At 40.5% G+C, this 5,000-nt stretch overlaps 1 protein-coding gene and 1 pseudogene across 1 annotated transcript in view; one reads left to right on the forward strand and one right to left on the reverse strand.

The window, feature by feature from the left end:
* LOC137971228 (uncharacterized) overlaps window positions 1-5,000 on the reverse strand; it is a 226,412-nt pseudogene that overhangs the window by 92,825 nt on the left and 128,587 nt on the right.
* Window positions 2,935-5,000, forward strand: part of LOC138001087 (histamine H2 receptor-like) — a 12,066-nt gene continuing 10,000 nt past the window's right edge. The window contains exon 1 of the mRNA XM_068847756.1: window positions 2,935-3,052. The gene's annotated coding sequence lies outside the window, so the exon portion shown is untranslated. The remainder of the gene's footprint in view (window positions 3,053-5,000) is intronic.

The raw sequence follows: 5,000 nt of genomic DNA on the forward strand, positions 1-5,000 counted from the left end.
TTCTACCAGGTCATCGCAGCAGAGATTCCATGAGATAGCGCATGCGTGTAGCCAGTCAATTTTGTGCTTGCGTCGCCATATTGACTATGCTGGTCTTTTAGCACAGGACAATCTGGTGTTCAGGTCCTTCATCCTACCATCAGATACGTCCGTTTTCACCTCAAAACTGAGAGGAAAGGTAGTAAACCTACCCAGGCAGTTTATTTTTCCGTAGCAAACGTTTTCTCTGCCGTAATTTTAGTAAATCACAATATGCCTATGTCGGGCTCCGGCGTTCTCGATGGCATACTCAGTGCGACCTCTGGGTCAAACATAACCAAGTCAAATTCGCAGAATTTGACGAAAGATTCACCTCTTCTCCGCCGGAGAGTTCTCGTGGAAGCAAAGACTCGGGGACAAGGAAACAGCCCGCGTCCAAGACCGCCGCTGATTGTGGCGCGAATTCGAGCTTGAAAGTTACTTCTAGGCTTTCGGATGAAGAAACCACGCTCCACAACAAGATTGACCTCTTGATGGGGCTCGTGCAAGATATGGCACCTGTTGTAAAACCACTACAAGAAGCTCACGATGCTTCACTCTTGCACGACGAGGACGAGGATGCCTCGGTCGAAAGCGCCAGTGATAGTGGCGAACACGAGGTCGATGAACCTCCGAGTAAACGACAAAAATCTGACTTGGGTACACAGTCCAGTTCTCCTAAGACAGGGGAATCATCAACCGTCTCTAACAGCAAGGTGGATTCTCTTGTCACTGAAGTGACAGAGGACGAAGTGAAGGGGCCAGCTATCTCTGAAAAATCGCAAGCGTGCTCAACAACATACTCGCTAGTGGTCTAAATGAACAAGCCATAAAGAGCCGGAAAGAGAACATTCACAGACCTTCAAACAGCAAATTGCTTACGCAAACTCGTGTCAACCCAGAGATTTGGGACATTGCTAAGAAGTAGACACATAGCATGGATTCCAGGCTACACGCCTTACAGGACACCCTGATAAAGGGACTAATTCCACCGGCTGATTTGACAGGGAAAGTAGGCGAATCCTTGGATTCAGACACTGTTATCCCTACCAAAGAAGCCTTATGGGAAGGCTTATCAAATTCTCTCCTACTTGTGGCTGCAGCAAATCACAGCTTAAACATTTGTCGCCGTGATATGTTCAAAACAGAGTTGGATGACAACTATAAGGCCTTGTGTAACAACAAGAACCCTATTGGGAGTGAACTTTTTGGAGATGACTTCACAGAACGGCTCAAAACTGTCACAGAGAGTAACAAGGCAGCTAAACAATTCACAAGGTCCAATAAATCAGTTTCTCAGAAGTATAAAGGTTCATCAAAATCTTTTTTAGCCCAAAGGGGGGCGCAGCTAGCGCCCCTTCAATCATTACAATTCCAATGCACGAGGCTACCAGAGAAACAGCCGTCACAACTACAGGAAGGAACCTTCCAAAACAGAATCCAAGACTACCAAACAGACTGTGAAATAGTCGTAACCCAGCCTGAGGTAAGTTCGGGACCCATTACTATTACTGGGGGAAGAATTAAGAACTTTATTGCCACATGGCAGGAAATTACCTCTGACAAAACCATTTTGTCGGTTGTGCTGGGTTACAAACTGGAGTTTTATGGGCTACAACCTATTCAAATTGGGAAAATCAGACCTACTGTTTTGAATACCGAGGCAGAGGCTGCCTTAGAACAACAGATCCAAGATTTTTTATCACGGGACATCCTCGTTGAGTCCCACAGAATTCATATCCCCAGTTTTTCTCAGAGAAAAGAAGAATGGGACTTTCAGAATGATTTTAAATCTGAAAGAGTTAAACCGTTTCATTGTTTACCACCATTTTAAGATAGACAATATCGAAAGTTGTATACACTTGATGAAACCCATGTGTTTCATGGCATCCATTGGTCTTTCAGATGCCTATTTCTCAGTACCAGTTGACCCTTCACATCAAAAATATCTTAAACTTTTATGGAAAGGGAGACTATATCAGTTCCCTTGCCTTGCTCAAGGACTCCCGTGTGCCCCTAGGGTATTTACCAAACTTCTCAAACCTGTGTACTCACATTGCTGCTGTGATGACCTGATAGAACCTCAATCAGACTTCACCTTACAGGTAAGCCTCGTTTAATTTACAATTATCAGGTGATAATCACCTCGACGGACAAAATGGCTGCCAGTAGTCGTTTTGCAACTGTAAGTGAAGATGATTTCGCGTTGAAATGTTTTTTTTTTCTCTTTTTTTGAAATAACCACCTGTGCATTTATACTAAAACAATTATTCGCCTCAGGCTCAGCGATTGTCGGTGAATACTTCGTCTCGGTGAATATTCACCGATAATCACTTCGCCTTCGGCTAATAATTATTAAATATTGTAAATAATTTCCTTTTCGAGTCATTCTCCTTGTGCACTGTTGTGTCTAGGAAAGTGTTCTCCTTCTGTGTCAGTTTTATAGCTGGGTACGCAATGAACAGGTTGAGTTTCTGTTTCATGACTTACGTTCCATAGTGAGAAAACGTCATCAATGAAACGCTTCCATATTGTTGGTTTAACTTTGCTTTGTCTTAGCATTATTTTCACAACTCAGATGTAGGATTTTCACAACTCGGATGTCGGATTTTTACAACTCGGATTTCCTTTTTTTCACAAGTCTAATGTCTTATATTTACAACTCGGATGGCACCTACAAGCATTAAAAGCTTCAGTAGGGAGCGCGCTATCTTCAGCTGATCTTTCTCTAAACCATTTTACGCTTTTTACTCTTTTTGTCCGTCTATTTGCATAATTATAAACTGGGCCTGAAAAAAAACATCAAATTGTGATGCCAGCTGTAAATGAAAAGCAAATAATCGATCTTGGTCGTGTATATGGAACGGCTATGCGAAAGCCGATCCATGGTAACCTTTTTTTACTTCTGATAGAACTTTTTGCTGTATGTTTGCCTTTTTGCAGTTTCTTTTCTTGCAAGGAGCATACGACTGAATCGTTCCTACTTGACAATCGAAAAACGCTCAACGGCTCATTGAAGTTTGTTGAAGAAGCGGTGAGTAGAAGTTTTCAGACAAAGGGAACTTAACTGACCTAATCAATTCTTTAATTATAGTAAGCGAAAAGGCTTCCCTTGTTTGAAGAAGTATAGTAAAGTAAGAAACATTTACTTGTAACCGGTAGTATTAAAAGCTTTTAGCTTTATGGTGGGGCAGATTATGAGGAGTGAGGGTTCCAAAAACATAACGGCGTTATGAAAGACAGCTGGCCGAAGAGAACCAGTTGGTTAGTTACAAAAGGTGATGAGAGTTAAATCCGGAATCACCGAACGAAAACGTAGTCGATTGTTGAAACGGGAGCACCCGTACCAGGCAACACTGTCTGTTCTGGTGACAGAGGACACCTCTTGGAGCTTGCACGACACAATAATTCAAGCCTTGTGGTACTAAGTCTATCGCAAATTGCTTCGTTTGTTTGGTGGATGTCGGAAACGGCACCATTCCCTCTCTCAGTTATTTTTTCATCTCACTGCGATGAAAATACCATTCCTCGTTTTCGCCTTTTTTTGTTGCGTTACCCAAGTCATTTTCAAAAGGTCGCAATTCGTGGTATCTGCTGTTCGGCTAACATTTCTGTATGGGCGCTGAAGATAAATGCCGTGGAACATATGCGTTCGGATATTCTACAAACACAAGAGAGCGAAAAACTGTGTTAGCGTTATGTAGGCTGGCTAAGGTATGCCAAAACTATTCTAATTTTAAGTGATATCGAATAAAGGAGAATGGATCACGCTTGTTTTTCAGAGTACTACAAAGCTGATTAAACAAACGGTTTGGTAAAAGCAACTGATAATGTAAATTTATTCCAGTAATTTTACAGCGCGTCAAATTTCAATCAATCATCTGTCAACAAATTTTACTAATTTCTCACTCACTACAATTTTTTTTCTTTTTTAATGTTTCATGTTCGTACTTTCTACCAACATGTACTCTTTTTTTAATCTCAGCCTCAATGCTGTTATAGAAAAAGGTTCTCACCAAAGAAAGAGTGTATGTCAACTGCACGTGCACTGTCAATACAAAAAAACTGCCACCCAGTTTGTACTTTCTGCCAAAATAAAACCTGGTGAACCTGACGGACATCTTTTAATTAGCTATTTAACAGTTATTCCATGAACGCGCGTTGGATATGAGATGGTAAATAGCCTCGTCGGCTATTTCCAGTCACATATCCAACAAGGGCAAATGGAATAATTGTTTTATTAAATTCCTTAAACTCCAAAAATTTGGAAGTACGAAATACGAACGAGGAAAGCGAGAAAATCCGAGCGAAATCGAAATAACTTGATAAAGATGTGATGTTGTGTAATACCTTGTGGTCAGACAGACGTAGGCTCATCACAAAAACATTTCTTGCCTTTTCGCGTACTTCTAAACGTCGGAATTGATCCAAACTTTCCACAAATAAAGTTTTTTTTTTCTTTTTTGGTTTTATTCAGAGACAAATTTCGCTTTCCGGGGAATAAATTTTAGCTTAGCAACGCTTAGCGCAATCATTTACTATATAATGTCAAACTAAGGTATATGAGCTGATAACCGAGATCAGAGCTCGCGAAATGCATTATCCGAGGTTCATAATTTAATAATACTTGTTAATCCGGTCAAAAAAAGTTCATGAAAGTTCATTATCCTCTTGAGCTTCTAGTCTCAAAGTAAAAAAAAATGTTTTTCCGTTTTCGCATTCGCGTCTCCATTAATATCCTAAGCTTAAGATGTTCCAAAAAATTGTCATTTATGCGCAATATGAAAAATAATTGATATATACTCACTCAATGATCTTGGTGTTTCAAGCAATCTGATTGGCTCGCTAATTGAGCATTATTCACTCCCTACCGAGTGAATAATGCGTGATCCAAACAGCAAAATGGCCGATGTAAACTCGCCAGTATTTCTGAATCGGAAATATTGAAAATACAAGATGATGCTATGTTAAGAATACGAAGA

This window comes from Montipora foliosa, chromosome 1 (assembly GCF_036669935.1).
Source record: "Montipora foliosa isolate CH-2021 chromosome 1, ASM3666993v2, whole genome shotgun sequence".
In the NCBI taxonomy this organism is placed as follows: Eukaryota; Metazoa; Cnidaria; class Anthozoa; order Scleractinia; family Acroporidae; genus Montipora; species Montipora foliosa.